The sequence below is a fragment of the Aythya fuligula genome, chromosome 3 (assembly GCF_009819795.1).
Source record: "Aythya fuligula isolate bAytFul2 chromosome 3, bAytFul2.pri, whole genome shotgun sequence".
NCBI classification, from domain to species: domain Eukaryota; kingdom Metazoa; phylum Chordata; class Aves; order Anseriformes; family Anatidae; genus Aythya; species Aythya fuligula.
Window position 1 is genome coordinate 32,021,692 of NC_045561.1, and position 12,031 is coordinate 32,033,722.

Genomic DNA, 12,031 nt, shown 5'->3' on the forward strand with positions numbered 1-12,031 from the left:
GGTAGCACTCAGGAACTGCAGAGGCCTCAGGATATTAGTTGCTAACCATGGGGTAATTACAGTTTCTGCCTGAAGGAACAAACAGCAGTCATGGTTAGAAGCTACAGTTCTGTACAAAATATGCTATGAAGAAATTATATTAACATTGGCGTGTTACTTTGCAAATCTACTTCATCTATGTATCTGGAGTCACATGTGCTTTATTTTAGCGACATAATAAAGGTCAATTACTTTTTTCCCCTACTCTGATGACAGTGAGACTAAGCCATTCTTGCTAGTCCTGTAGCCTGACACAGGAGGCATTGCTGACGGTTCAGCTCACTGCCTGGCCAATATTGGCATTGGGACACAGGAAGACACTGTGACACTGCCACATACAGAAGGCTGGGTGATTGGCCAACCCAATGTGTTAATGCAGCCAAACCGGGTCCCTAACACCCACACCCTCCAGAAGTGTGTGGGTGAAATAAAGTTAGAAAAAAAAAGTGGCCAAAACCAGACAAACAGACAAGAAAAGCATAGATTTCCTTGTTAGAGGAAAAAATAGAAGACAGAGTTAGATCTGCCACATAAATTTGTGAGGAATGTTTGACCTTAACCAATTAATCTCAGCTAATACTTAACATTTTTTCAAGAATGTGTTTGAACCTAGATCATTTTGTGGAAGGCATCCACCTTTGTGGATATATTTCCCTTGAGGTCCCTTACCATTTGCTGTACAGTAGCCAGTAATACACCACACTTGTCCCCTGTTTGACATGACTTAAAACCCACATTTCTTAAAAGCAACTGGCCCCTGCTGTGGAATGATGCAGTTTTTGCCCTCTGTACAACAAACCCAGCCACACAAGTAGTTGTGATCTCATTCCAGAAAACTTCCGAAGGACAGTGGCCTTGTGCAGAGCAGCAATCCTGAGCACCACATCAGCTTCTTGCTGCTTTCTCAGTCCTCACTCCACCTCTCGGGTTGCAAGGTATTTTTTGTTTCCTAAACACTGTAAAAATATTTAGCATATTTAAGTTTGACAATAATCAGCCTTCAGAAGACTGAACAGTTCAGTTGCTGAGAATGTCTTCCAAGTGATTAATGATTCTGTGATTCTAAGTTAAAAAAAAGCAGATGTATACATTTGCTAAGAGAAGAGTCAATGATCTCAACAGTTAATTTCTTAGTTATTTTCAAACTGCTTTCAGGCTTTATCTCAGTTTTTCTTTGGAACCACTGAAGTTTTAGTTCTAGTGTAACCCTCTGGGGATGTACAAGCCCCCAGCACTGGTGCCATTTTAACACTGGGTTTCAGTTCAGAGCGCTGCAGGAACAGAGGCAAAAGCCTTTACTGTCAATGTGGCTCCTTTACCCTGTGACTATAGAAAGCTCCAACTCATCTATTTAAAACATCTACTTATTTCTGAGCAGTTTTAAATAGATGCGAACTAAGGAGGAAGGGACTGCTGGCTCTTGCCTGGAATCCCGTCAATGTGGAAGCCTTCTGCTCCCCGTGCTGGTGGTGTGGCCCTGCCAGGAGCATTTAAGAGTGAAATCTCATCACTTTGGAGCTGGGGTCAGCGTCCTCAGAGCTCTGGAAAGGAGCAGAGGAGGGCCTGGGGAGGGAGATCTGACTTCCATGCTGCTGCGTTTGCGAGCTGTAAGGTTCTTTTGGGGAAGAACCTGGACATGTGAGCTCCTGAGTGTTTTAAAAGATGGAATCTTCAGGGTGTTTTATGAACTTTTAAGTTATACCGCTAAAGGGTGACATCAGTTAGGACACAGCGGAGACAAACACAGGCTGCTGTGCTCATGCATCAGCTCCAGGTGTAGGCTTTGGGTCTGCGTTTTGCTCCTCAGGCACGCGTCCCGCTCCACAAACACAGAGCCCCTGCTGCTGCCGGGCTCTGTGCCGAGATCTCCCCTCGCAGGGTTAGCGGGACGCGCTCGCCTTTAACCCCTGCCAGCACTTCCATGCCTTCTCCCCCACGAAGCCGAGCGCGAAAACCCCAAAAAGGGGTCTCGGGGGCCTCGCCCCCACACCTGCCGCCGGCGGCCATTTGGGGCCCCCCGCCGCTGGCGTAGCGCGGCCGCGGCGCCAACGCAACAGGTAGGGCGGCCCCGCTACGCCGCCTGCGTAGCGCCCGCACGGGCGGCGCCCCCCGCCCCGTTACCTGGCGCCGGCCCCCGCCCTGACGTCACGGCGGCTCCGCATTGGCTGCGCGGGGCCGGGGCCGGGGCCGGGGCCGGGGCCGCGGCGCCCCCTCCCCTCCCTTTCCCTCCCCTCCCCTCTCTCCTCCTCCCCCCCCCGGCAGCGCTCTCCCTCTCGCAGAAACTCTTAAAAAGCGTTTTTTCAGCCCGGGCCGGCTCCGAGAGCGCTCCCTGCTCGCTCCTACAGCCCCCTCCCGGCCCCACGGATATCTGCTCGACCCCCACCCTCCATCAATCCCCCCCCCTTCTTCCTCCTCCTCCTCCTTCTCCTCCTCCTCCTCTCTTCCCCCCGGCGATGCTCCGCTGCCCGGCGGGGCAGGCAGGGCGCTGAGCTCCGCCAGCGGCTCGGGGGGCGGGAGGGGGCAGCCCCGGCTGCGGGCTGGGGGCAGCGGCAGGAGGGCGGCTCTTCTACCCCCCCCCTCCTTCCCTTCCCTTCCCCTCCTTCCCCTCACCCCCTCGGGCTGCGGGGATCCGCGCAGCGGGGGGCTCGGAGCTCGTCGCCAGTGCAGAGAGAGAGAAAGAGAGAGAAGGGGAAAAAAAAAATAATAATAAAAATTAAAAAAATGGCTCGGCTCGGCTGGGGCTTCCTCCTGTGCGCCTGGGCGCTCTGCTCGCCGGCGCTCGGCGCTCCGGAGAAGGGCAGGCTGCGGAGGATCGCCTACGTGCTGCACCCCGGCCAGGCGGGCTCATCGGGCAGCCGGCACCAGCGCCCGGCCCTGCTGGGGGGCCGGCAGCAGCAGCAGCAGCAGCAGCAGCGCTCGTTTAACCTCCAGCTCCACGCCCGGTACGGCGGCGGCACCGGCAGCCTGGAGCGCAGCCGGCGGATGAGCAAGCCGCCCGTCCCGCTGCGCCTCAGCCCCGCCGGCCCTCATGGCCCCCACAGCCCCGCCGCCTCCTTCGCCAAGCCGGCCCGCTTCGGGCCGCGGCACAAAGCTCCGCCGAGCCCCCAGGCCAACAGCAGCAGCAGCAGTGCCGGCCTGCCGCTCCGCAACAAGCACCAGCTGCCGGGGTAAGGCGCTCCCCGTCGCCCTCAGCCCCCGTGCCCGTCCCTCGGGGGGCTCGCCCCTGGTGCTTTGCATCCCGCCCGCCCTCTCCCGGGGCTGGGGCTGAGGGGGGAGCCCCCGCGGACCCTCTCTCCGCTGTGCTCTCCCCGCAGGGTGAACGTGTGCGGGGGGCAGTGCTGCCACGGCTGGAGCAAGGCCACGGGCTCCCAGAGGTGCATCAAACGTGAGTAGCTTGCGATGCTCTTCCTCGGCGGCGAGCAGGGCGCTGCTCCCAAATCCCCGCTGGCTCAGCCTCTGCTGGGGGTGGGCAGCACCTCTCCTTGGCTCAAAAGGAGAAGGAGCTCGGCAGAAGGGAGTGTTTGTGAGGGAGGGGGGGAAGCCCCGAGGTGATGCTTTGGAAGGAGTTTGTGTCGAGCAGGGATGTAGCAGGGTGAATAACCCGCTGGAGAAGCCAAGGTGGGGAGCGGGGAGCTGCCATGTGCATGCGCTGCCCCATTGCATGTAGTGTCTGGGCTGCCTGCGGTTCCTGAAGCGATGAACAAGGCAAAGGAGATGATGGGCTTGCTCCCGTACGGGAGCGTGCTGCTACTGGGATGTCTCGAAACGCAACACGTGTCCATAAAACAGCCCTGCGTGGTTAGCGCTGTCATAACCAGGTTGTGCTTTCTGATGCAGAACTGGAAGGATCTCGGCTAATTTGGGCAGGGTTCAGGGCTGACTGCAAAGGGCTGAACTGGAGTTATGTTGCCATGAGGTTAGGGAAGAGCTGGAGGAGGCAGGAATGGCATCCCCCTTCAGGAAGCCCTGTTAGGTGTCAGCGAGATCCTGCAGGTCTTGGCACACTACTGTAGTTTGGCAGGACAAACCTCCGTCCCTGAGAGAGCTAAGTGTTTTCAAGATGCAAACCGTGTTTGGGGGCTTTTACAGGGGGTTTTGTCCCTGTGTGGGATTTTTCACAATAGGGAGCAATAACATTTGTAATCCTCAGAAAGGTTAAGTACCTTTGACCTGCCTGGAGCTGTTGCTGGGGGCTTTATTACAGTAGGCTGTTAAAGACAAAACTGCACAATTTCCGTGACCAACCTAAATACGTATTTAAGGTAGTCCTCAAAATTTACATTTTCAGTTTGAAGTAAATGCTGCCCTGTTAGGCTAGCCACCTCTCTTTTGCTTAATACACTTGACAAGTGCTAGAATGATTTCCGTCAGCTTACATTGCTTGGGACGTTGCTTTGAGGCTAGCTGCAGAGCTTACTGAACACCTACATTGGCTGAAAGACTAACAAAATCGGAAGAAAACAATGTAACTTTGGGATGTTCAAAGTCAAAAAGCTATTTAAACTACAATGCTATTGTAAATCAATTTTATTATTATTTTTTTTTTCTATCTTGAGTAAAAAAACAAATCTCCTGTCTTGGCTTTGACTCAATCTGTCTTCCAGTAACTTTTCTTTCTAGATAATTTCAATGCATCCTTTTAAACTTTTGCTTACAAATTAAGTAGTTTTCTTTGCTTTCTCTTGTTTAAGTTCCATGTTTTCAACTTCCCCCCATTGTTATCCAGCTGTTCTTTCTGCCTTCCTTCTTTATTCATTTCTATTTTTAGGTTCTTCAATAAGGACTAAGGCAATTGGATTTTTGTGGGATAGCTCATTTAAATCCATCAGTAACTATGGGAATTGAAGTAATTCAAGGAATAGGGCAGCAGATAAAGAGTTAAAAGAAAGCTGGGGGGATTTTCTGTTTGACCTTTGTTTCTCATATTGTGTCTCTGCTATTGGGCCCTCCTTTGCATTAAATACTTTTGCTGCCTGCTCTGATGCCTCCCAGCAGTGGTAAAACACACTTGGCTTGAATCTTCTTGGTTTTACCCCTCTTTTGGCAAGCCAAGGGAAGCACTAAATGGCCTGAAATTGTCTGTTTTGTAACTTAGGAAAACCATGAGATAGCACTGACTTGATTTAGCTGTGGAAGATTAGTCTCCCAGTCATAAAAGCCAGATACCTCCTTTTCTTGAACCTCCCGATGTTTCGTTCGGGAGAACAAAAACCCTATAACTGAGCAAATGTTAACCCCTTTGTCTCCTATGAAAATGCGTTGTTTTTTTTTATTTTTCGAAGTCTGATAGCAAACTGTCAGTTTCTGAGGAGATTGTTCCAGTTGTGGATTAATTGTGCCACAAATGCAGGCACACCTGAGCTGACTTCATGCAGAGTCAGTTTGGATCTGTCAGGGTTTATTAGCTCAGGCTCAGTATCGGTTTAATAAGCTATTTGGCCTCTAGGGCCACCTTATATTCTTTCGCATGGTGCAAAGCCTGAGCTAATAAACCCCAGACCCGTACTGGCTCTTTCCAGGGCCAGCCTCCATTTGTCTGCATCAGGCTTCCAGCCCCAGAGTGCTGAGAGCCAGCTCTGATCACGGGGCTTATTAGCTCAGGTGTGATCCCAGACGGCAGCAAGCACTGCGTGTTTCTGCTCTGCTGCACCTGTGTCAGTAAGCCTGCCTGTAACCCACGGAAATAGGGGGCGGACTGAAGAGGCATGGTCTTGCAGTCCAGGTGTCGTTCGTTTTCTCCACTCCCTTCCTCTTGCTGGAGGTGTTTGCTGGGGCTGTTTCCCCAAGCACGGAGCTGGGGCTGTGGCTGCTGTTCCCTTGGGACTCCTGTCCCAGGCTGGTGGCCACCTGGCTGCTTATAGTGGCAGCCGTATTGTGTTCCCCAGTCCTGGTATGGGAGATATTTCTGTGCAGGTCACAGGGCAGCATGGAGGAGAAACATGGACTTTTCAGGTTCTTTTTGAACTTGTAGTTTGAAGCTGAACTGTCTCCTGTGTTGACAGTCCTCATGTTGAAGTCTTGTGGTTTGTCCTCAGAAGGTGAGCTGTGTTCCCATTAGCAACCTGGTGAGAGTGCCTGCCATACCCAACTCTAGGCACATAGATTTTCTCCACTCTGTGCTTAATATTACAGTTTTACATTGTAAAGATTTATCCTGGGAACTTTTTCAAACTTGGTGTGACTTTGCTTGTGAAGAACTGCGTAATTCTAACTACAAACATAAAATCATAAAGCTCAGTCTTCAGAGTATTCAGAATTGCTTTACGCTGGGAAAATGACTTCAAGCCTTCCAAGAAGACCTTTTTGAAATGTTCAGAACATCCACCTTTGGGTAAAGATGAAGGTGGCAAAAATTCAGTCATGGCAATCAACACTTTGGAAGGTTTTAGTCATGTGAAAGGGTTTATGACTGATTGTCTTACAGCTGTAGTTATTGGAGGTTATGATCTGTGTAAGAGCAATAATAAGATACCACCAAGGCTGGAGATGCTGTGTTTTGTTAATACTTGTTGCATTACTAGAGCATTATACAGACATTAATCAGCTCTCCAACGTGGCTGTAAGGCAAGTAAAACCTAGAGTGTGGGTTCTAAATTATTTATTTCTTTTGGAGAAATTGAACCATAGGTTAAATGTGGCCTTGGACAAGTTATAACAACTGACTGGAAGACCTAAGCTGGAAATTAGGAGTTCCTGTCTCTCAACTGCATGTTTATCCTTTTCAAACCTCTTGTCTCCTATCTACTTGCTCCTAGATTTGTATTGGTTAATATTACTTGCTACAAAATATGCTCTTCTGTTTGTCTTTTTCTTAATGATTACAAAGGATTGTATTTCATGTTGGGAAGTCAAGAAAGAAATTGTCTATTTTATGCAGGACCCGATACCTCCAAAGAAGTTTTAACTGGACTGCCCCTTGTTGTAGTAGTAGACACCTTCTGAGGTCTGTAATGTTTTGTCTGGAGTATTAATGTGAAGTGTTTGTGAGCGTTCTCAATGTAATGGCACTGCCTGGAGGAGTTCTAACTTCTGCTAAAATAATGGTGCAAATTAACAAATGTTAGTGGGAAGGAAAGAGCTGGATGTTAAAGGAATGCTGAAATGTGTGAGCTCCTGTGCAGAGGAGTAAGGAAGGCTCATATCGGTGAGAAAGTGGGCTTGGCAGGGTTATGTTCAGTGTGAAGCTCATATAGGGAGAGGAATGACTGACTGCAGAGATGCAGAATCCATGTGTATCATCCTTGTCAATTAAGAAAGGAAAAAGGCTGCCATCTTTGTTAGCTGAGAGGGTTGTGTGGGGCATGCATGTGTTCTATGGATGGGCATGTGGTGAAGATTTGGGAGCTGGAGCCGGGCTAGGTTCTCTGACTGGGGCCGTGGGGTTCTTTCCTTTCCTTGTTGTGTGCCCAGACACTGTGCTAAGGTCATCAGAAAATAAGCCAAACGATCTGTTGTCTCTTTATTATTAAAAGATGATTTTGTTTATTCTCTATTCTTCTGGAAGACTTCCTGACTGAATGTTAAGTAAATGTATATAAGCAAGATATGTAGATAAGCAAGGCCTGATTTCTTTTTTGGAATAAGAAAATATACAACAATAGAGTCTCCCTTCTGCAGGAGACCAGAAAGCTGTGCCAATACTCGCTCTGAGGAAGGTCCCTTTGTTCACTTCCCAAATCTGCATGGCCTCTGCTGTGTACTGCTGTTCAGCTGTCCCGTCCCTAAAGCTTCAGAGCTATGCTTTGGGAGTTCACAAGCGACAGCTCCATCCCTCCATCAGGGTGAGGGCACATTGGCTTAGCCGCTGCTTCCAGAGGTCAGTTGTGTGGGGCCTGGCTGCAGTATGCATGAGGCCGCTTCCAGCTTGTGCTCCTGACTGTTCTTGTGGGACCTGAGGGAAAGGTTGCATGCTTAGGTCTTGTTCTGACCTAGGGCTTTGATCCACACCTGGGAACTTAGAAGCATACATGGGTCCCACACAGTTTAGAGGTAAAGCTGTGTGCCACTCAGTATTTTCATATTGGTGGCTGAGAATCTGCTGTCTTCAGCTCAGCTCTGAGAAGTGGTGGTATTCAGGAGAGCTGTACGTCTGATGACTGCAATGAGTACTTCAAATGCTTGCAGCTGTGTTTCTTGGAGGTTTTCTGGTCATAAATGGTTCCCAAGGCTTGTTCCTAATCAGTGTTGTGGCTTTGAGTTTTACCAAGTTCTGTTAATTTACATTATGTATACAAAGCCCAACTACAACGTACTCTTCCCAAATGTTTCTTCTTCACATTTGGAGATCATCATCTCAGTAAAAACAGTATCAATCTCCTTCAAGTTATGTCTAAAGTTATGTCAAAATTGAATGTTTGAATTTCAGAGAGACATAACTTCTGTGACCTCATGTGACTCACTTATGCATTAGTCTCTTATAATTTATTCTTCGATGTTGCTTTAAAAGACCCTGAAATTGAAAAAATGAAAGCCATTACTTGAGTAGCTGATTTTTTGCCTGTGCTGTGGCTACTACTATAATATGTAAATAAAACTTTTAGTTTTTGTGTAAGAGGAATAGCCTGGCTTGCGTAGCGAGTCAGCCCTCAGTGACAGTTCCACATCACTTCATTGTCACTTACTGTCCTTGGGAAGGAGGAAAGAAAGGGAGGTTCCGGATTCCTGCCATCGCTGGCCTTGTCTACGTGAGTGAGCAGCGTGGACTAATTAATGCGAGCAGATCTACAGGCTGGAACCCTTGCTTTTGATGACCCGAGGCCCATGGTATACCCGCTTCTGGATTTAGTATTTATTTTGAAGTAGGTGTAGTCTGTTCTCACGGCGTGAGTGCCGCTGTGAGGCTGAATTCCATAAGGTGCATTCTTGAAGCATTCACTCTTTTGATGTAGCTGTTTAGATATTTTTTGTCCAAGTATATTTTGTCAGGATCTAAGATACACATAGTGCCTGTGCCTTAAGAAGGCCCCACAATGTGAGTAAAACCTCAGCAAGTGTGACTGATCGGACTTGCCTCAAGAGAGGATCCTGGTGCAAGCTAAAGCCTGGTGCAGGCATGGGGCTCCCAGCCACATGCAGGAGTAGGAGAAACCCACCTACCATTTTCTACGTGACCCAGGTGTTATTTTACTGGGAGCAAAGGAGGTTATGATGATATTATGGCCTCTATCTACTTTATACAAGTACTATGTGTGTGTAGATTAAAAGGAAACCAAACCCACAACAAAAAATGCACAGAAAAAAGAGCCTTCAAAGACATTTCTGTAGGGTTTGTGCTGCCGTACTGGAGCAGACAACAGATTTGTTGACACAAACTGCTACAGCCAGCCATCAAAGAAGCAGAACATACGGTACAGCTGTAGTAAATGTGCTGATGACAAAAAGTCTTAAATGCTTTCTCTGTTAAGATATTATCAGAGGGAGCCCAGAAAACTGGTTGTGTTTCTGTTTTCCCCTCTTTCCCCCTTCAGATTTGTCAGCTGTGTTTACCTTCAGTGTGCCTGTAGTTTGGAAGCGGTGCAGAAAGCTGTGTGGGCTCTGGGTGAGCGCTCTGGTGGACACAGTGATGCTGCGGTGCTCTCCTGGCTTTGCTCAAAGCAGGGACAGCATCAGTGCTGGCAACCAAGTGATCCTTATTGTACTCACCTCACCCTCGTGTGGCACAGCCTGGAGCTGTTCCTGCCTTCAACAGCTGTGCCTCTTTTGTCCCATTTCCCAGACAGTGGCACTCGTGCTGTAGGGCTGCTCTTCCTGGCAGCAGCGTGCATCCTCCTGGGTGTCCCTCCTCTCCCATGCAGGTGGGAGCACAGCGAAACCTGTGGGATCAGCAAGCCTCCTGGACTTCAGAAAAGAGTGAATACAGCAAGCTGTAGGGTTCTGCACTCCATCAGGTCTTGGAAAGAGGTTGGGTGCAGCATCCCTCTTCCCTTCACAGGCTCCACTGTGAAGTGCTGCATCTTAGAGACTGATCCTGCCTCAAAACAGGCGCAGATCCCCTAGGAGTTAGGAGGTTGGTGGAGAAGGGTGCAGCTTACCCTCAGCTGACTCCTTGTTCAGATATCGCCTTGCCCACTGTTAGCAGACTGTGGGTGGTTAGCAGACTGCGTGGGTGTCTCTCCACGTTTGTCACTGCACACAGGAGAACAAGGATTTGGAGTTATCAAGTTGAGGTACTTATTTAAATACAGAGCTAATAGTAGTTCTGCTCAGCTGTGCTCTCTTTGTGAAAAGCAGTAATCCCTGTATCAACCCAGGGTTCTGGAGAGCTGCCCCCTGATAGAGGGGCATTGTTTTGTCCTTTATTAAGACTTTTTTTTCCCCATAATTTAAGTCAATTATTTTATTATCTCTAGATGGCAGTTTAGACCTGGATTTCTGAAGAAGCTCAACTACACAGTGAAATTGTATTGAGAATTGGTTCGGTTTACAAAAAAACTTCATTGTTCTTAACATCTTAATTACTCTGTGATGATTAATAGTCTTTTTCTCTGGTATTTCTTTTCTGTAACACTTCAGTTGTCTGAATCCTGCATCCAGTTAGAATTTTTCAATTGTTTTTTTATTGAGTTTCTGTTGGTTCATTTGAATTCCTGTGTATTTTGTACAAAGTATTTTGTAACGAATTGAATAAACAGCGTAATGAGGGAGAGGTTAAAACAATTAAAAGGATTGCGAACTGGAGCATTAACCACTCCAGCAGGCAAGAACAGCATCTAACATGTAAATTTTCTGGTTTCCCTAGCTTAGTCCACTCTGTAGTGAATTATCCTTTGCTGTTGTTGATACAGAAATTAAAGAATATATAGTATATAGCATGTGAGAAATTAAATTTTGTGCTGTCAGAATATGTATAATTCCAATCTCAAAATATTAAATATTTAAAATGATCTCCTAGATTTTTCAGTCTAACGTAATTTATAATGTATAAACCCCAGTAAACACGATGAAAATGCCAAGTACCAACTAGCAGAATGTGTTCTTATGATCAATAAAATGTGCCCTTTTTCAAAGGCCTAGCTCCAGCAATATTTGAGTATAGTTGCCATAAATTTCTGATGTATTGTAGCATTTAAAGGTCATTGTATGAAGATATATAGAAAGTAGTAGCATGATGACCACATAACATACTAGGAGAGAAACTTGATTTTTTTTTTTTTTAAAAAGCACTATGTATGCCAGAGGTGTTGTTTTTTGTTTCCCTCCTTTCACGGAGTTCATGTTTATGTAGTCATCCATGTCAATATAGGAATGCTTCAGATGTTTGAAGTGGACCAGTGAAGAATTCCTATGTGATGCATGCTTTTATTTGAAGTATATTTAGGGAAAGAATTTCTCTAAGACCATGTAGTTATGATAAGAACAAAGTTCCTGTGTAGGAAGACACAGATGGTCATAATGTTTCCTCCATTACTCATGTAGAGGTCGTGCAGGCTTTTTGAAGTTAAATAATCAGCAGAAATGGCATTAAGTAAATTTAACTTTTCATAGGATGCTCTCACAACGTGGTTGTCTCACCCTTGGTCACAAGTGCCTCTCTCTCTGTCCTCCATGACTATGTAGACGTGTTAAATGTACTTCAGCTAAAATTCAGCTGTTGAAAAGTGTTTGAAGAGAGATACTCAGATGCAGAAGTAGATCCCTGGAAAAGCACAAGATGGTGAGCACCAAATGTTCCTTCAGTTAGCTTTTGGGTTTCTAGTCTCCAGTGTTGCATCCTCAATCCTGAGTTTTGCAATGCTTACAAAGACTTAAGACTCAATGTGGTATCCAGAATAAAAGCCTACAAGTATGTGGTGAGCTAATCAGTAGGGCGACCAACAGGAAACCATTACAAACTTTGCCCTTCTCCAGGATGTCGGCACCATATTCAGATTTCTCTGAGGGAGCCAGGGAAATGCCTCTTCACATTCAGAACCCCCAGCTCGTAGCCTCTCAGGAGAGACGGGGCCCTTCCCTGCCTTTCTTTTGGTATCAGTAGGGGGGTCATCGCTCTGTC

At 47.4% G+C, this 12,031-nt stretch overlaps 1 protein-coding gene across 3 annotated transcripts in view; it reads left to right on the top strand.

Annotated features, from left to right (window-relative positions):
* Positions 1-3,366: 3,366 nt before the first annotated feature.
* The window catches only part of LTBP1 (latent transforming growth factor beta binding protein 1), a 199,938-nt gene continuing 191,273 nt past the window's right edge, over positions 3,367-12,031 (top strand). For all 3 annotated transcript variants that reach the window (XM_032185002.1, XM_032185001.1, XM_032185003.1), the window contains exon 1: positions 3,367-3,424. The gene's annotated coding sequence lies outside the window, so the exon portion shown is untranslated. The remainder of the gene's footprint in view (positions 3,425-12,031) is intronic.